Raw genomic sequence first — 20,233 nt, 5'->3', positions numbered from 1 at the left:
ATCTGCACATTTCCCAGAGGAGCTGTATGTGTGAACGCAAATGTCAGAGTCATTTGGACATTTACCTTTGTGTGTGTGTGTGTGAGAGAGAGAGAGAGAGAGAGAGAGAGAGAGAGAGAGAGAGAGAGATGAAGGGGGGAGGGAGGGCACTGAACCCTTTCAGGGTTCAGTGCACCTTCTATGGAGGACTCCATGGCGATGGTTGCAGTAGCGCTGCTGCTGTATGGATTTCTCAAACTTGCCTTTTGGAACTGCACCAGCTCAGGTACCAAATAAAGGCGTTTTGAAGCCTATGGGATGTCTCACTCCTCTTGTAACTTGCTGTCAACATCTTCCATTTACAGAAAGAGAAGCGAGAATGACCAGAGGGAGCCCTCCACCGTGGAAACGTCTGTTTTTCCCTTGTCGTCGTGGTGATTTCATGTTTGTTTCATCTGGAGCTGAAAACATTTGAAATGATATTATTTTATGAAGGAGCGTGTACTTGATGGAAAGATGCGTTGACTTGTGGATGAGTTCAGCGTATGTAAAAGAAGTGTGATGGGTTGGTTGGTTTTTGTTAGAAGTCAGTTTATTGAACAATAAATAGTTTGTTTGTGAAAGAAAAGTCTCATGTTGCTATGAAAGGCATCAAAGTAGCTTTGAATTTTCACAGTGAAAGTTCCATGAGCACACAAGCAGTCAACAAAACCGCCAGGTCAGAACAAATTCAGCATAATACTGTACAAGGGGGTTAAAAATATATAATAGTGCATTGCTCAACAATTCCTCCCAATAAACAAAACATAGAGCATCAACTGTATCATACAGAAGGTTTGAAATGAACTGATGGAAAACAGTTTTCCCACAATTTGCTCATTCACAGAAAAAAAATGTGAAAACCACCATTTCTGTTTTTACAAATATAATAAAACTTTCACAAATCAGAAATGAGCTAAAGTGCAACTTAGGTTTGTTATTATAATGTAGTCCAGGTTCTACGAGTATAAGCACAGTCATTTTTAAATACCCGCTTTTATGTGGTGATGTAAAATGATGCAGTGGTTTGCTAATAATAATAATAATAATAATAATAATAAAAATAATGGGTCATCAGGCTTAACCTCCATTTACTGTTTCTTCTTCTTTCTTCTTTTACTTTCCATGTGACCATATGTGACCCACCGTGGGATTCAGGTACATTTGTTGCCGTGAGACATTTTTTCACGTCATTTGAAAGTGATGAATCAGAGCCGTGTGTATATATGTATGAACACACTATGTTACATGTGCTGTGTGTAGTGTAATGACTGACACTTTGTCCTTCTACACAGTAGACACAGGTTCGATATCCGACTGTTACTAAAAAACTATTTTTCCCTGGGGATGAAGCTGTAACAGGAGTAGTTTCCTTGTTGTGTAGAGCGTCACTTTGTACTAAAACATTTTAAAGAATTGCACAAGCTGGTCATTGGGAGGCACATTCAAACGTCTTTCCATATCTGCACCTCATCTGGGCAACAGTGGTAGAAAGTTAGGTTCAGCAAACATTTGAACGTCACCTAAAAGTGGAGGCAAAGCATTAGATTGTGATTCTTACCTTCAAAAGTAAAGCAGATATGCACCACGATGGAGCCATAACTTCACTGTCTCAACTCAATGAGTAAGTTGATGAACATTTAAGATGACATGTTCCTCACCGTACCATGATTCTACCTGGATGACAAACTGGCGTCAAGCAAGATCAGCCTTTTCCAAGCATCGCCGTCAATGTTGGACGTCAGGAGCATTTACACTGAATAATCCACAAGTACCCAGTGATTCATACACTGTGAAGGTAATACACCTTTAGGAACCCTCAGCGAATAGTGCAGAAGACAACTTTATAAATGTGAAGTTTCCCAAAATTGCATCTTATCAAGTGCAGAATGTGTACAGGTGAGTTGTTGAGGGGCTTTCGGTGCAGGTTTTTGTCCGTTGAGGATATTTTGTTCTGTAGCAATGTGCCAGAGTTGAGTGTGATATGAGCTGTCTGTCCACCAGGTGAGACATTGACACAGCAACTCAGAGAGCAGCGTGCACCTCATCTGCTACAAAGCTGGTGATGATGTTAAAGAGCGGCAGGAAAAGAAGGCGTGGCAGGCCTCTCGCTCCTCCAGCAGCTCCACCCTCCTGTGAGGCCTTCACTGCACCGTCCTCCCACTGCTGGAGCTGTGTGCGACCTGCAGGTGCATCCGGCTCAGGGACGGCATGGGTGGGCTGCTCCCATTCACCGGAGGAGGATGCAGGAGGTTTCCACAACCTACATGTGTGTATTTATGGAGCTGTGTCCGTGGTAAAGTGTTTTCTGATCATGTTTTGTTATGAGTTATTTGTGGTTTGATTATGAAGTGAAGGAAACAGGCAGAATGGAAATATTCTTGTACATTTGATAAAACATATGAACAGCTTATTATTAGCTGATAAATAAATTGACAGATTTCTCCACCACACAAATCTATTGCTTGAGTCAGTTTGACTGGAGCCCACATGTAGTGACTCCATTCCGTGTTGCCGAGCGGTACGGTGAAGCAGACAAATAAAGTTTATAAAACTACTTTCTATAAACTGGGCGTGATATTTGTTTTCCTGCTGGAATAATAATATTTTATTTACATAAGTGAGGTTAAATTTGTTGTGGGGGAGAATGTACGGACCGCTAATCGCTAATCGCCACACACACACACACACTTTTCTTTTGTCACTAAACACATCTTTTGAATGGAACTCTGTGTGAATCTAGGCTCCAGTTGAGCCGAGTCCTAAAACCACTCGAGAGGCTTTAGGAGCCTCGCGTCGTTCCTCTTTGGTGACGCTGATGCTTCTGCTTGGTGTGAGCTTCCACATTGATTAACATGGCAGCGTATCTGAAGCGTTGCCGCGGCACTTTGGAAACGCTGACGTGTGGCTGGTGGTGAGGTGCAGGGGTTAGTGGAAGAATACTCGTCCACAACTGGGGACGAAATAAACAGTGGTTCATCCACCTAAACAGCTGCAACACACCCTCCCTCTCCCAGGAATGATGTGATGTGGAATGTCACCTCTCTGGTGGGGAAGCAGCCAGAGCTTGTGCAGGAGGTGGAGCCGTACCAACTACATCTAGCCACTACACTGGCTCTGGAACCAAACTCCTGGAGAAGGGCTGGACTTTCTCCTTTTCCGGAGTTGCCCAGGGTGAGAGGCGCCGGGCGGGTGTGGGGATACTCACGAGCCCCCGGCTGAGTGCCGCTGTGTTGGAGTTCTCCCCAGTGATAGAGAGGGTCGCCTCTGATTGTTGTGTGTGCTAATGCACCGAACACCAGTTCAGAGTATTCGGCCTTCTTGGAGTCTCTGGGTGGCGTCCTGGAAAGGACTCTATAGTTCTACTGGGAGACTTCAACGCTCACGCGGGCAACGATGTTGAAACCTGGAAGGGGGTGATGGGGAGGAACGGCCTGCCTGATCTGAATCAGAGTGGTGCTTTGTTATTGGACTTCTGTGCTAGTCATGGATTGGCCAAAACGAACACCATGTTCGAGCATAGGGTGGCTCGTCTTTGTGGTCGTGTCATCAGTTCTGCGGCTGTATGTGTTGGACAGTCGGGTGAAGAGAGGAGCAGAGCTGTCAACTGATCACCACCTGGTGGTGAGTTGGATCAGATGGCGGAGGAGGCTGCCAGACAGACCCGGTAAACCCAAAGGTGTAGTGAAGGTAAACCGGGAAATGGTGGTGGATGCCCCTGTCCGCGAGGTCTTCAACTCCCACCCCCGGAAGAATTTTTCGCGCATCCGGGGGGAGGTTGGGGACATGGAATCTGAGTGGGTCATGTTCAAAACCTCCATTGTAGAGGCGGCTGCTAGGAGCTGTGGTCGGAAGGTAGTCGGTGCCTGTCGTGGCCGTAACCCAAGAACCCGTTAGTGGACACCAGCGGTGAAGGAAGCCGTCAAGCTGAAGAAGGAGGCCTTTTGGGCTTGGCTGGCCCAGGGTTCTCCCGAGACAGCAGACAGGTACTGGCAGGCTAGAAGGGCTGCGGCTTCGGCGGTCACTGAAGCAAAAAGCCGGGTGTGGGAGGAGTTCGGGGAGGCTATGGGGAAGGACTTTCGGTTGGCCTCAAGGAAGTTCTGGCAAACTGTTCGGCAAAACAGAAAATGAAAGCAGGGCTTGGCTCAGGCTGGGTTCAGCCGGGGAGGAGAACTGCTGACCCGGACTGGGGATATTGTCGGGCGGTGGAAAGAGCACTTTGAGCAATTCCTGAACCCGATCAATATGTCCTCAGTGGAAGAGGCAGAGTCTGAAGTCTCGGGGGAAGTCTCGTCCATATGCCTGGCAGAGATCGCTGAGGCAGTCAAAAAGCTCCTCGGTGGCAAGGCGCCGGGGGTGGATGAGATTTGCCCTGAGATTCTGAAGGCTCTGGACATTGTTGGGCTGTCTTGGCTGACCCCCCACTGTGGAGTGGCAGACCGGGGTGGTGGTTCCCATTTTTTTTTTTTTTTTTTTTTTTTTTAAAGCGGGACCGGAGGGTGTGCTCCAATTATTGGGGTATCGCACTGCTCAGCCTCCCCTGGAAAGTTTACTCCAGGGTGCTGGAAAGGAGGCTCTGGCCGATTGTCGAATCTCAGATTCAGGAGGAGCAATGCGGATTCTGTCCTGGACATGGAACAGTGGACCAGCTCTTTACGCTTGCAGGGTTGCTGGGGGGGGGGTCATGGGAGTTTGCCCATCAAGTCCACATGTGTTTTGTGGACCTGGAGAAGGCTTTCGACCATGTCCCTCGGGGGATCTTGTGGGGGATACTGAGGGAGTATGGGGTACCGGGGCCTTTGGTACGAGCCATCCGGGCCTTGTACAACCAAAGTGAAAGCTGTGTTTGCGTTCTCCAGACAAAGTCAAACACGTTCTCAGTGGGTATTGGACTCTGCCAAGGTTGCCCCTTGTCCCCGATTCTGTTTGTAATATTCATGGACAGGATCTCAAGGCGCAACCGAGGGGAGGAGAGTGTCCGGTTTTGGATTCTCAGAATTACATCTCTGCTTTTTGCAGATGATGTGGTTTGGTGGGCTTCATCAGACCGTGACCTCCAGCAGCCGAGTTTGAAGCGATCGGGATGAGAGTCAGCACCTCCAAGTCTGAGGCAATGGTTCTCTGCTGGAGAACAGTGGATTGCTCCCTCCAGGTTGGGAGCGAGTTGCTGCCCCAAGTGAAGGAGTTCAAGTATCTCGGGATCTTGTTCACGAGTGAGGGGAAAATGGAGCGTGAGATGGACAGGCAGATCGGTGCGGCGTTAGCAGTGATGTGGGCGTTGTACCAGACCGTTGTGGTGAAGAGGGAGCTGAGCCGGAAGGCAAAGCTCTCAATTTACCAGTCCATCTACATCCCATCACCTATGGTTATGAGCTCTGGGTAGTGACCGAAAGAACGAGATCGGAGATACAAGCGGCCTAAATGAGTTTCCTCCGTAGGGTGGCTGGGCTTAGCCTTAGAGATAGGGTGAGGAGCTCAGATATCCGGAGGGAGCTCGGAGTAGAGCCGCTGCTCCAACGTGTCGAAAGGAGCCAGTTGAGGTGGTTCGGGCATCTGATCAGGATGCCTCCTGGGCGCCTTCCTTTGGAGGTTTTACATATCCCGGCTCGCCGGGAAACGCCTCTGGGTCCCCCAAGAGGAAGTGGAAAACGTTGCCGGGGGAGAAGGGGGCCTGGAGCTCCTTGCTCAGCCTGCAGCCACCGCAACCCGGTCCCGGATAAGCGGAGGAAAATGGATGGATGGCTGGATGAAACCTAATTTGATATACTTGGCAAAAATCTGTCAAATCTGGCTGAGTGGTTATTAACACATTTTTAGGTGGTGTGAGAAACTCAGAACAAAATTTATTTGCACTTACCAGGTATTTTAACAAATAATGTTAAGTAATACAAAAAATAAAAAACATTAAGGCAATTCGCTGGATGCAATTCAATTTCCCTGGTGTTGGAGATGTCATAGTTGGCAGCATATTAGGTTACATACATACAGTACATACATACTTAATGCATTACATCAGAATACATAAACATAACATTACAAAAAGCCTTTAAAATTGACTACAGTGTTTGCATTTTGCATCTCAGACTGCTGAAAAACTGCAAGTCCTACATCTCTGAAAATGAGAGTAGGAAGCTTCTTGACTAACTTGGGCCCAACACTAAAGTAGAATTGTTACTCTTTGTGAATCTTTCAATGCGATTCCTAGGAGAGGTTCTCAGATGTTTGAGTACAGACCGTGATCTACTGTGGAGACACCAGCACTTGAGAGTTAACAGTTTGGATACAACAATGTCCCTTCATGTAAGATGAGTAAGCGATTTATCACCAGTGTGAATATGTTGATGTATTTTGAGATTACCACTTGTACTAAACTTCTTCCCACACTGGTCACAGTGGTGCAGTTTATCACCAGTGTGAATACGTTGATGTCTTTTGAGATTACCACTGATATTGAACATCTTCCCACACTGGTCACAGTGGTACGGTTTATCACCTGTGTGAATACGTTGATATATTCTGAGATTAGAACTTGTATTAAACATCTTCCCACACTGGTCACAGTGGTACAGTTTCTCACCTGTGTGAATACGTTGATGTACTTTAAGAGAACCACTTGTATTAAACATCTTCCCACACTGGTCACAGTGGTACGGTTTATCACCTGTGTGAATACGTTCATGGATTTTGAGATAACCACGTATACGAAACATCTTTCCACACTGGTCACAGTTGTACGGTTTCTCACCCGTGTGAATACGTTGATGTACTTTGAGATCACCACTTCTACTAAAAATCTTCCCACACAGTTCACAGCCGTACGGTTTCTCTCCTGTGTGAATACGTTGATGTATTTTGAGACCACACAAGTTAAGGAAACTTTTGTCACACTGGTTACAACAATGCCTTGGTGTGTCCTTCTGTTTCTTGGTGGTTCCAGAGGTTCCTATTGGCTGAGAGGCTGCAGAAGGGAGGAGACTCTCTGCTCTGATCTCTCCACTTCTCAGCTGTGTGACGTAAAGCTTTCTGTGACTCCTCTTAATGTGCTTAGGATAGGAAAACCCATGAGTCTTCACTGCTGGAAGAAGAGAGGGAGAGAAAGAAAATAGAGCAGGATACAAAGAAGGTAGGTCATGGCAGAAAGATGGCCGACTGTTCTTGTCGTGCCGCGCCACCGTGCTGTGCTGGGACCTGTGAACCCGCTTTGTCTTGCCAACTGAGCCATGCAAAAGTACGGCCTGAAGGGAGGAGCTGGTACTCAGAGTGGAGGACGTGTAGGGTCTGAAATAATTTGTGCGTGTCTGATGAAAAACAGCCTGAAGGATGGAACGTTGGCCAACTCTCATAATCTTCATGGCTTTCTGCGTGAGGAGTGTAACCTGGGTTTTTAAGATGGACAGACACCTCGAGGTTAAGTGTCTTGCTCAAGGAGGAGGCAGTGATTGAACCGGCAACCTTCTACTTCCTACTCAACGACCCACCCTACCAATCGAGGAACTTTACCCAGTTGGTCATCTCAGTGAATGCCCAAGTATCTGTTAGAGCTCACCTGTCTTATCCTCTGGCCATGGATTTCCAATGGGAGGTGGTCACCAATGGATTTGGGGTCAAACTATCTTCTGTTTAATTAACATTGAGGTTGAGAAAGTGTTCACCACACCACTGAACAAAGCTCTGGATCATAGACTTGAGATGAAGTTGACTATCAGAGGAGTTCAACTTGAGACCTAGGATGGTTGTATCATCTAAGAACTTCACCATGTCATTGTGTTCACTTTGCATCATTCAGCAAACTATACAAAGTATAAAAGTCAATAGTTTTATCCATGAAATGTTGATTTTTTTTTTTTCTTATTGCACATCAGCGATGTGATGACTGGAATAATCTGCATGAACCCAGATACCTTGAGAATTGTTACAGTAGAAAGCGGTAAACCTCTTTCTATACCACAAGGTTTTAATAAACACTATGATTTGAACAAACTATAAATGTCAGTAAAGATTAATTAGTATTGTGAATATCTGTAGTGTTCATACTATTTTGCTTATTTTTCTTAAATGGTGAATAAACAACTGAAGGCGTTATTACCTGTTGACATTCATACGGTTAACAGCTTGGTAGAAAAAATAGGTAAATTAAAATAAAAATTAAAAAAACTTACCTGACTGAGGTTGTCTGGTCTCCTTCCAATCTTCATCACTGCCTTCAGTCTCAGTTTGAGAAGAGTGTGAAGACAAGAGCTTCTCAGCACCAGCTGGTTCTAAAGCAGCAGCTGGATCTGAGCTACTGGCTGCTTCTGACACTCCACAGTCCTCTCCATCAGCTTCTGTTTCCATCTGTTCAGTTGAGGTGCAGGCAACAGGTTCTGCCATATTTGTATGAAGACAAGATATAACATGTTAAGATATGAGTAAAATATGACTTAAGACATCATATGAACAATGTATTCAGACAATATAAATAAGAGCAAATGCATGTCTCGACAGAGAGGCCTCTGTAAAGCAAGAGTGAGGGGCGTACTTCGAGTGACCTGTGACCTCTCTCAGGGGACAAGTGGGGTCCTAAGTAATTATCTCCATATGGTGTTAATTTTAGAAAAAGAGGAAGGCAAGGAGGAGTCGATGCTTTGAGAAGAATATATAACATTGTAAACCAAAGAGTTTGAGTGTATTCTGCAGACCTCACTCAGACTGGTTATTTCTTAATAAAGAGTCTTATTCTATTTCAAGTTCAAGAGATTATTTGTCACATACATACAGTCGTACATACATGCAGTGAAATGTTATGACACTAGGTGATTACGCACAATAAAAAAAAACTCAAGTGCTGCCTATTTGTTTAAGGAACCTAGGAGTGGGGTTTTCTCCACGACAAACACAGCCTGTTAAATCTTGAATCTTAATAATGCTTGTCTTATGAGCGTGACAAAATCTCTCTCTCTCTCTCTCTCTCTCTCTCTCTCTCTCTCTCTCTCTCTCTCTCTCTCTCTCTCTCTCTCTCTCTCTGAGTGATTGGAGGCGTGAGCGAGCGGAGCGTGTGAGCGTTTGGTAGAGTGAGTGGTTTTCTCTCTAACTTTTTCTATCAATTGCATGTTTATAATTATTTGTTGGTGACGGGTTTAGTTTTTTTGTTGGTTGTAGGGTGTGCGCACAGCGGGTGGGGGGTGGTGGTGGTGGTGCGGGTCCGCAACCATGTCGGACCTCACCAAGCTAACGAGGAAGCACGGCATTAAGTTGCCCGTGGCTTCCTCGGTCTCGGTAGAGGACTGCAGCCTGGCGGTGGGGAAGGCTGTCGGCTACAGCAGCGTTGTGTCCGCAGCGCGGATGAACAGCGCGGTGGTCATCTTCCTGGATAGCGTAGACAAGGTGAACGCGGTGGTGGCGAGCGGCGTTACGGTGAACAAAATGTTTGTTCCCGTCCTGCCTCTCTCCACACCGGCGAAGAGGGTGAATTTGGCGAATGTTCCGCCGTTTATTAAAGATGAGACCCTCACTAGGGAACTGGCGAGGCACGGGAAGGTGGTGTCGCCAGTTAAAAAAGTCCCGTCGGGGTGCAAGTCGCCGCTGCTCAAGCATGTGGTGTCGCACAGGAGACACGTCCTGATGGTGTTGAACAACAGGGATGCGGAGTTAAACGTAGCTTTTAAAATCAGGGCGGATGAGTTTGACTACGTGGTGTTTGTCAACACTGACACCACCAAGTGCTTTGGGTGCGGTGGGGAGGGACACCAGGTCAGGGCATGTCCAGGTAAGAAGGCAGACGGCGAGACAGGTGAGGGGCAGAAGGGGGGACAGGACAAGGAGGGAGCACAGGAGGGGGCAGGTGAGGGTCAGAAAGGGGAAAAGCAGGCGAAGGTGGGGGCACAGGAGGGAGCGGGGGGGGTCAGGAGGGGGGAAAACAGGCAAAGAAGGGGGCACAGGAGGAGGCGGGGGAGGGCCAGAAGGAAGGAGGGGAAAAGCAGGTGAAGGTGGGGGCACAGGGAGAGGCAGGTGAGGGCCAAATGGAGGCAGGGGAAAGACAGGTGGAGGTGGGGGCACAGGGGGAGACAGGTGGAGGGCGGAAAGGAAAGGAGAAGAAACAGGTGAAGGTGGGGGCACAGGAGGGGGCAGGCGAGGGGCAGGAAAAAAAAAGGGGGGGGGGGGGGAGGGGAATGTGGAGCCGCAGGAGGGAACGGGTGGAGGTAGACAGCGCAGCCAGGTGAGCGTGGAGACACCGGGGGAGGCAGGCGAGGGTCTGCAAAGAAGGCAGGTAAGGGTGGGAGGACAGGAGGGGAAGGAGGAGGGTCCGGAAGACAGGCAGGTGGGTGCGGGGGGACAGGAGGGGACTGGTGAGGGAAAGGAAGCTACGGAACAAAGTCAAAGGAGTGCAGGTGACGTAGCTAGGGAGGAGGAGGCACTGGAAGGAAGTGACTTTGAGATGGGGGACGAGGACGATCGGGTGAGAGTCCCTCGGCTCAAAAGAAAGTCCAACAAAATGGCAGGAGACTCTCAGGCGAAGAGAGGGACAGCAAGCCAGGGGAAGGCAAGTCAGGAGGTGGAGCAGGGAGGCTCGGAGTCGGAGTCCTGGATGGAGGAGGACTCTGCTGCAGACAGTGAGGGGCAGGTTTTTCTCGGCGTAAAGAAGAAAAAGGGCAAAAAAAGCTACAGTGTAGGCAAAATAAAAGCGTTTCTGCACAGGACGAAGAATGTGAAAGGGATTAAGGTGGAGGACTTCTTCTCAGACAAGGAGTTGCTGGCGAACGCGGCCCAGCAACAGATGAGGAGTAAGGGGAGAGGAGGGTTCACAGACCAGGAGGTGTACAGGTTAAAGAAAATAGTGCAGAAGATCAGGAAGGAGCTGAACAACGGAGAGGATGGGGAGGAGGTGGAGGTGGGTGCTGCTGTTCGGGCTGTTTCCCTTTTCCGTTGCAATGAGTGACTTTAACATCAGCACGCTGAACGCGAATGGGGCCAGAGACGCAGCTAAGAGGTCTCTGCTGTATGAGCTGATGGAGCAGAAGAGGCTGGATGTGCTGTTGGTGCAGGAGACCCACAGTGACTCTGGCAATGAGGCTGACTGGAAGAGGGAGTGGGGGGGGGAGGTGGTGCTAAGCCACAAGAGCACCACCAGCGGTGGGGTGGCTCTTCTCTTTTCTAAGAGCTTTGCCCCAGCATCCTTTGAGGTGGAGGAGGTGGTGGAGGGCAGACTGATGGTGGTGAGGGCAGCATTTGAGCATCATAAGTTTGTCTATATAAATGTGTACGCTCCCACCACAGGACCACACAGAGTCACTTTTTTGCAAGTTTTAAATGGGGTTTTAAGCAAAGCTCGTACTGGGGAGTTTCTGTTTCTAGGAGGTGACTTTAACTGCACCGAGAATGACCTGTTAGACAGGAACCACTGTGAGCCTCACAGAGCATCGCAGAACGTGATGAGGCTGCTCTCAAGCGAGAACGAGCTAACAGACGTGTGGAGGAGAACCAACGGGGATGAAAGACAGTACACCTGGGTGCACTGCAGAGGCACCTCTTTATCGTTGGCCAGACTAGACCGGTTTTACTGTTTTAAGCACCATTTTAACATTTTTAAGGAATGTAGAATGGTGCCTGTTGGTTTTACCGATCACTCCCTGGTTGTTTGCCGTGTTTTTATCGCCAATGTAAAGCCCAAAAGCGCATATTGGCATTTTAACACCACCCTACTATGTGACTCCAACTTCAAAGATGCTTTTAGGTTTTTTTGGGAAGGTTTTAGAGACAGAAAGCAGGATTTTATTTCCTTAAGACTGTGGTGGGACTATGGGAAGAGGGAGATAGAGCAGCTCTGTCGGCAGTATACTCTCAATGTCACACGGGACATCACCAGATCTATGAGGGATCTGGAGACTGACATTGTGGAGTTACAGGGTGTAGTGGAACCCACTGGGAATCGAGATCACATTAAGGACCTCAAGTCTAAAAGAGCTGCTCTTGCAGACCTACTAGGCACCAAGGCGCAGGGGGCGCTGGTCCGCTCTCGCTTCCAGAGCGCAGCACTGATGGACGCACCATCTAGTTTCTTTTTTAGCCTGGAGAAGAGCAACGGGCAGAGCAGGTTTATCCACGCCCTGAGATCAGACACAGGACAGGAGCTCAGGAGGCCGGAGGAGATCCGGACGAGAGCCGTGGACTTTTACACAGAGCTGTACAGAAGTGAGTACGAGGAGCAAAAAGAACTGTTTTACTCCATTTGTGGGAATTTGCCCAGGGTCCCGGAAGATGTCAGTGCGGTGCTGGGGGAACCTCTGACCCTGCAGGATCTTTCCACGGCCCTGCAGAGCATGAAGGGGGGTAAGGCCCCTGGCATCGAGGTGATTCCTGCTGAGTTTTACAAAGAGTTCTGGGAGGAGTTACGGGAGGACCTTTTAATGGTTTTTAATGAAGTTTTTAAAGATAAGTTATTGCCAGTCAGCTGCAGGAGGGCAGTCATCACTCTCCTACCCAAGAAAGGAGACCTGCAGGAGATCAAGAACTGGCGTCCTGTGTCCCTTCTGTGCACGGACTATAAAATCCTGTCGAGGGCACTGGCCAACAGGCTGAGGGAGGTGATGGACCTGGTAGTCCATCAGGACCAAACTTACTGTGTGCCTGGTAGGTCCATTCTGGACAATGTGTCCCTAATTCGGGATATTTTGGAAGTCTCTAGTTCTCTAGGCATTGAAACTGGGCTCATTTCGCTAGACCAGGAAAAGGCGTTTGACCGGGTTGAGCACCCTTACCTCTGGAAAACTCTGGAGGCTTTTGGCCTCAGCCCTGGTCTGATAGCCATGATCCAGGTTTTGTACCAGGACATCGAGAGTATACTGAAGATTAATGGAGGGCTGAGCGGCCCTTTTAAAGTGCGTAGAGGGGTGAGACAGGGCTGCCCCCTCTCAGGGATGTTGTACTCTCTGGCCATAGAACCATTGCTGTGTCAATTAAGGACGAACATCGAGGGTGTGTTTCTAAACGGTCTCGAGAGAAGCCACATTCTATCAGCCTATGCGGACGACGTCATTGTCTTAATAAAGAAACAGGACGAAATCAGCAAACTGGAGGGGATCGTCAGGGACTTTGGGCTGCTATCAGCAGCGAAAGTCAACTGGGGCAAAAGCGAAGCGCTGGCTGTGGGCGGATGGAGGGGGGGACTTTTAAAACTGCCAGGAGGCTTACGGTGGCGAAGGGATGGGTTCAAGTATCTGGGAGTGTTTTTAGGGAGCGAAAGTGTGGTGGGGAAGAATTGGGAAGGACTGCTAGGAAAGATACAGGGCAAGCTAAGAAAATGGAGGTGGGCACTGCCACAGCTGTCCTATAGGGGCAGGACGCTCATTATTAACAACCTGGTGGCCTCACAGCTGTGGCACAGAGTGGCCTGTGTCCAACCACCAGACCTGCTAGTTAGGAAGATACAGGCCGAGCTGATAGACTTCTTTTGGGGGCGGAATTTCCACTGGGTCAGGAAGGAAAGGGTCTTTCTGCCTAAAGAGGAAGGGGGGCACGGTGTGGTGGACATCAAAAGCAGAGTGGCAACTTTTAGGTTACAGTTTGTGCAGAAGTTGTTAACGGGGTACTTTAACGTTTGGAAGGACGTGGCGGGCTTGGTCTTAAAGAGGACTGGGAGGATGGGACTTGACCGCTCGTTGTTTTTAATGGACACGAGTCTTCTAAACAAGTCGGGCTTACCCCGTTTTTATCAGGAGCTTTTTAAAGCATGGGGGTTATTTAAGAACAGGAAAGGGGAGGCCGCAGATTCCCTCCACTGGCTCCTGGAGGAGCCGGTGATCGGAGGAGCCAGGCTGGATGTGCAGGACGGGGCCACTCCAGGACTGAGGAGCATCCTGAGGGAGGCGGGGGTCCTGACCCTGAGGCAGGTGGTGGCGGCGGCGGGGAGCGACCTGCAGGACGGCGAGGCCATGGCGGAGCGGCTGGGGGTGAGGTCCACCAGGATCGTACACCTGGTGCTCAAGAGGTGGAGGGAGACGCTCACGGAGGAGGAGCTGGCCCTGCTGAAGGAGTACGGCGAAGGCGCGGAGGAGCCAAACTCGGAGGATCCCTTCCCGGAGATGACCCTGACCCCCAACCTGGAGGGGTCCTCCGGGAAGCTGCTGCACAGGGCACGTTATGCAGAACTGGACCTGCACGCAGCCAGCGGGAAGGCTTTTTACAAAGAGTGTGTGGTTGTTTTAAATAGGAAGGGACTGGAGGGGCGGCAGGACACTGTCTGGAGGGGACGGCTCCAGATGGGGGGACAGGAGGAGCCGTGTTGGAGGAGTTTTTACAAAGCTTCCTCCAAGAAAAGGACGGGGGACCTCCAATGGAGGGTCCTACATGGAGCCATAGCTGTCAACAGCTTTGTTTCTGTTTTTAATCCCACGGTCGCAAATGAATGTCCATTCTGCAAACTGCCAGAGTCCGTGTTTCACTGTTTTGCAGAGTGCGACAGACTTTTAGAGCTTTTTAGTCTTTTAAAGGAAAGTTTTAAGCTCTTTAAGGAGGAGTGGTCCAGAAACTGTTTTATTTTTGGGGCTAGATACTACAGGGCCAACGCAGAGAAATGGCGACTGCTTAATTTTCTAGTAGGGGAAGCGAAGATGGCCATCTACCTCACGAGGAGGAACAAACTGAGGGGAAAGGAGAGTGTTTTAGGAAGAGTGTTTGTAGCGTTGGTCAGGGCCAGAGTCTTGATTGATTTTAACTTTCACAGACTGATGAAGAGTCTGGACGTCTTCATCAAGCTGTGGTGTTTTAACGACGCCATCTGTTCCCTGGTGGAGGACGACCTGTGCTTCCAGTCTGTTTTTAACGTGTAGGACTCTGTTAGTGAACCAAGTGTGTTTGTTGTATTGTCTGTAACTGTGAACTAGAGAAAATGTTAAAATAAAGATGCTTTAAAATTCAAAATTCTCTCTCTCTAGGAGTGGGGTTTTTTCCACGACAAACACAGCCTGTTAAATCTTGAATCTAAATAATGCTTGTCTTATGAGCGTGATCTCTCTCTCTCTCTCTCTCTCTCTCTCTCTCTCTCTCTCTCTCTCTCTCTCTCTCTCTCTCTCTCTCTCTCTGAGTGATTGGAGGTGTGAGCGAGTGGAGCGTGTGAGCGTTTGGTAGAGTGAGTGACTTTCTCTCTAACTTTTTCTATCAATTGCATGTTTATAATTATTTGTTGGTGACGGTGTTCGTTTTTTTTGTTGGTTGTAGGGTGTGCGCACAGCGGGTGGGGGGTGGTGGTGGTGGTGGTGGTGCGGGTCCGCAACCATGTCGGACCTCACCAAGCTAACGAGGAAGCACGGCATTAAGTTGCCCGTGTCTTCCTCGGTCTCGGTGGAGGACTGCAGCCTGGCGGTGGGGAAGGCTGTCGGCTACAGCAGCGTTGTGTCCGCAGCGCGGATGAACAGCGCGGTGGTCATCTTCCTGGATGGCGTAGACAAGGTGAACGCGGTGGTGGCGAGCGGCGTTACGGTGAACAAAATGTTTGTTCCCGTCCTGCCTCTCTCCACACCGGCGAGGAGGGTGAATTTGGCGAATGTTCCGCCGTTTATTAAAGATGAGACCCTCACTAAGGAACTGGCGAGGCACGGGAAGGTGGTGTCGCCAGTTAAAAAAGTCCCGTCGGGGTGCAAGTCGCCGCTGCTCAAGCATGTGGTGTCGCACAGGAGACACGTCCTGATGGTGTTGAACAACAGGGATGCGGAGTTAAACGTAGCTTTTAAAATCAGGGCGGATGAGTTTGACTACGTGGTGTTTGTCAACACTGACACCACCAAGTGCTTTGGGTGCGGTGGGGAGGGACACCAGGTCAGGGCATGTCCAGGTAAGAAGGCAGGCGGCGAGACAGGTGAGGGGCAGAAGGGTGGACAGGACAAGGAGGGAGCACAGGAGGGGGCAGGTGAGGGTCAGAAAGGGGAAAAGCAGGCGAAGGTGGGGGCACAGGAGGGAGCAGGTGAGGGTCAGAAAGGGGAAAAGCAGGCGAAGGTGGGGGCACAGGAGGAGGCGGGGGAGGGCCAGAAGGAAGGAGGGGAAAAGCAGGTGAAGGTGGGGGCACAGGGAGAGGCAGGTGAGGGCCAAATGGAGGCAGGGGAAAGACAGGTGGAGGTGGGGGCACAGGGGGAGACAGGTGGAGGGCGGAAAGGAAAGGAGAAGAAACAGGTGAAGGTGGGGGCACAGGAGGGGGCAGGCGAGGGGCAGGGGAAAGAAAAGGAGGGGGGGGAGGGGAATGTGGAGCCGCAGGAGGGAACGGGTGGAGGTAGACAGCGCAGCCAGGTGAGCGTGGAGACACGGGGGGAGGCAGGCGAGGGTCTGCAAAGAAGGCAGGTAAGGGTGGGAGGACAGGAGGGGAAGGAGGAGGGTCCGGAAGACAGGCAGGTGGGTGCGGGGGGACAGGAGGGGACTGGTGAGGGAAAGGAAGCTACGGAACAAAGTCAAAGGAGTGCAGGTGAGGTAGCTAGGGAGGAGGAGGCACTGGAAGGAAGTGACTTTGAGATGGGGGACGAGGACGATCGGGTGAGAGTCCCCCGGCTCAAAAGAAAGTCCAACAAAATGGCAGGAGACTCTCAGGCGAAGAGAGGGACAGCAAGCCAGGGGAAGGCAAGTCAGGAGGTGGAGCAGGGAGGCTCGGAGTCGGAGTCCTGGATGGAGGAGGACTCTGCTGCAGACAGTGAGGGGCAGGATTTTCTCGGCGTAAAGAAGAAAAAGGGCAAAAAAAGCTACAGTGTGGGCAAAATAAAAGCGTTTCTGCACAGGACGAAGAATGTGAAAGGGATTAAGGTGGAGGATTTTTTCTCAGACAAGGAGTTGCTGGCGAACGCGGCCCAGCAACAGATGAGGAGTAAGGGGAGAGGAGGGTTCACGGACCAGGAGGTGTACAGGTTAAAGAAAATAGTGCAGAAGATCAGGAAGGAGCTGAACAACGGAGAGGGTGGGGAGGAGGTGGAGGTGGGCGCTGCTGTTCGGGCTGTTTCCCTTTTCCGTTGCAATGAGTGACTTTAACATCAGCACGCTGAACGCGAATGGGGCCAGAGACGCAGCTAAGAGGTCTCTGCTGTATGAGCTGATGGAGCAGAAGAGGCTGGATGTGCTGTTGGTGCAGGAGACCCACAGTGACTCTGGCAATGAGGCTGACTGGAAGAGGGAGTGGGGGGGGGAGGTGGTGCTAAGCCACAAGAGCACCACCAGCGGGGGGGTGGCTCTTCTCTTTTCTAAGAGCTTTGCCCCAGCATCCTTTGAGGTGGAGGAGGTGGTGGAGGGCAGACTGATGGTGGTGAGGGCAGCATTTGAGCATCATAAGTTTGTCTTTATAAATGTGTACGCTCCCACCACAGGACCACACAGAGTCACTTTTTTGCAAGTTTTAAATGGGGTTTTAAGCAAAACTCGTACTGGGGAGTTTTTGTTTCTAGGAGGTGACTTTAACTGCACCGAGAACGACCTGTTAGACAGGAACCACTGTGAGCCTCACAGAGCATCGCAGAACGCGATGAGGCTGCTCTCAAGCGAGAACGAGCTAACGGACGTGTGGAGGAGAACCAACGGGGATGAAAGACAGTACACCTGGGTGCGCTGCAGAGGCACCTCTTTATCGTTGGCCAGACTAGACCGGTTTTACTGTTTTAAGCACCATTTTAACATCTTTAAGGAATGCAGAATGGTGCCTGTTGGTTTTACCGATCACTCCCTGGTTGTTTGCCGTGTTTTTATCGCCAATGTAAAGCCCAAAAGCGCATATTGGCATTTTAACACCACCCTACTATGTGACTCCAACTTTAAAGATGCTTTTAGGTTTTTTTGGGAAGGTTTTAGAGACAGAAAGCAGGATTTTATTTCCTTAAGACTGTGGTGGGACTATGGGAAGAGGGAGATAGAGCAGCTCTGTCGACAGTATACTCTCAATGTCACACGGGACATCACCAGATCTATGAGGGAGCTGGAGACTGACATTGTGGAGTTACAGGGTGTAGTGGGACCCACTGGGAATCGAGATCACATTAAGGACCTCAAGTCTAAAAGAGCTGCTCTTGCGGACCTACTAGGCACCAAGGCGCAGGGGACGCTGGTCCGCTCTCGCTTCCAGAGCGCAGCACTGATGGACGCACCATCTAGTTTCTTTTTTAGCCTGGAGAAGAGCAACGGGCAGAGCAGGTTTATCCACGCCCTGAGATCAGACACAGGACAGGAGCTCAGGAGGCCGGAGGAGATCCGGACGAGAGCCGTGGACTTTTACACAGAGCTGTACAGAAGTGAGTACGAGGAGCAAAAAGAACTGTGTTACTCCTTTTGTGGGAATTTGCCCAGGGTCCCGGAAGATGTCAGTGCGGTGCTGGGGGAACCTCTGACCCTGCAGGATCTTTCCACGGCCCTGCAGAGCATGAAGGGGGGTAAGGCCCCTGGCATCGACGGGATTCCTGCGGAGTTTTACAAAGAGTTCTGGGAGGAGTTACGGGAGGACCTTTTAATGGTTTTTAATGAAGTTTTTAAAGATAAGTTATTGCCAGTCAGCTGCAGGAGGGCAGTCATCACTCTCCTACCCAAGAAAGGAGACCTGCAGGAGATCAAGAACTGGCGTCCTGTGTCCCTTCTGTGCACGGACTATAAAATCCTGTCGAGGGCACTGGCCAACAGGCTGAGGGAGGTGATGGACCTGGTAGTCCATCAGGACCAAACTTACTGTGTGCCTGGTAGGTCCATTCTGGACAATGTGTCCCTAATTCGGGATATTTTGGACGTCTCTAGTTCTCTGGGCATTGAAACTGGGCTCATTTCGCTAGACCAGGAAAAGGCGTTTGACCGGGTTGAGCACCCTTACCTCTGGAAAACTCTGGAGGCTTTTGGCCTCAGCCCTGGCCTGATAGCCATGATCCAGGTTTTGTACCAGGACATCGAGAGTATACTGAAGATTAATGGAGGGTTGAGCGGCCCCTTTAAAGTGCGTAGAGGGGTGAGACAGGGCTGCCCCCTCTCAGGGATGTTGTACTCTCTGGCCATAGAACCATTGCTTTGTCAATTAAGGACGAACATCGAGGGTGTGTTTCTAAACGGTCTCGAGAGAAGCCACATTCTATCAGCCTATGCGGACGACGTCATTGTCTTAATAAAGAAACAGGACGAAATCAGCAAACTGGAGGGGATCGTCAGGGACTTTGGGCTGCTATCAGCAGCGAAAGTCAACTGGGGCAAAAGCGAAGCGCTGGCTGTGGGCGGATGGAGGGGGGGGACTTTTAAAACTGCCAGGAGGCTTACGGTGGCGAAGGGATGGGTTTAAGTATCTGGGAGTGTTTTTAGGGAGCGAAAGCGTGGTGGGGAAGAATTGGGAAGGACTGCTAGGAAAGATACAGGGCAAGCTAAGAAAATGGAGGTGGGCACTGCCCACAGCTGTCCTATAGGGGCAGGACGCTCATTATCAACAACCTGGTGGCCTCACAGCTGTGGCACAGAGTGGCCTGTGTCCAACCACCAGACCTGCTAGTTAGGAAGATACAGGCCGAGCTGATAGACTTCTTTTGGGGGCGGAATTTCCACTGGGTCAGGAAGGAAAGGGTCTTTCTGCCTAAAGAGGAAGGGGGGCACGGTGTGGTGGACATCAAAAGCAGAGTGGCAACTTTTAGGTTACAGTTTGTGCAGAAGTTGTTAACGGGGTACTTTACCGTTTGGAAGGACGTGGCGGGCTTGGTCTTAAAGAGGACTGGAGGATGGGACTTGACCGCTCGTTGTTTTTAATGGACACGAGTCTTCTAAACAAGTCGGGCTTACCCCGTTTTACCAGGAGCTTTTTTAAAGCATGGGGGTTATTTAAGAACAGGAAAAGGGAGGCCGCAGATTCCCTCCACTGGCTCCTGGAGGAGCCGGTGATCGGAGGAGCCAGGCTGGATGTGCAGGACGGGGCCACTCCAGGACTGAGGAGCATCCTGAGGGAGGCCGGGGTCCTGACCCTGAGGCAGGTGGTGGCGGCGGCGGGGAGCGACCTGCAGGACGGCGAGGCCATGGCGGAGCGGCTGGGGGTGAGGTCCACCAGGATCGTACACCTGGTGCTCAAGAGGTGGAGGGAGACGCTCACGGAGGAGGAGCTGGCCCTGCTGAAGGAGTACGGCGAAGGCGCGGAGGAGCCAAACTCGGAGGATCCCTTTCCGGAGATGACCCTGACCCCCAACCTGGAGGGGTCCTCCGGGAAGCTGCTGCACAGGGCACGTTATGCAGAACTGGACCTGCACACAGCCAGCGGGAAGGCCTT

At 50.3% G+C, this 20,233-nt stretch overlaps 1 protein-coding gene and 1 pseudogene across 2 annotated transcripts in view; both read left to right on the top strand.

Annotated features, from left to right (window-relative positions):
• Nucleotides 1-20,233, top strand: part of LOC307228932 (teneurin-3) — a gene marked incomplete at its 5' end in the record, with an annotated part of 375,882 nt that overhangs the window by 143,480 nt on the left and 212,169 nt on the right. The window lies entirely within an intron of this gene.
• Nucleotides 1-20,233, top strand: part of LOC307228997 (tapasin-like) — a 75,780-nt pseudogene that overhangs the window by 3,138 nt on the left and 52,409 nt on the right. The window contains exon 5 of the transcript in view: nt 164-265. The product of the transcript in view is annotated as a tapasin-like (transcript). The remainder of the gene's footprint in view (nt 1-163; nt 266-20,233) is intronic.

The sequence above is a fragment of the Zeus faber genome, assembly GCF_960531495.2.
Source record: "Zeus faber genome assembly, chromosome: 4".
Lineage (NCBI taxonomy): Eukaryota > Metazoa > Chordata > Actinopteri > Zeiformes > Zeidae > Zeus > Zeus faber.
This window is presented reverse-complemented; position numbering and strand designations above follow the sequence as displayed.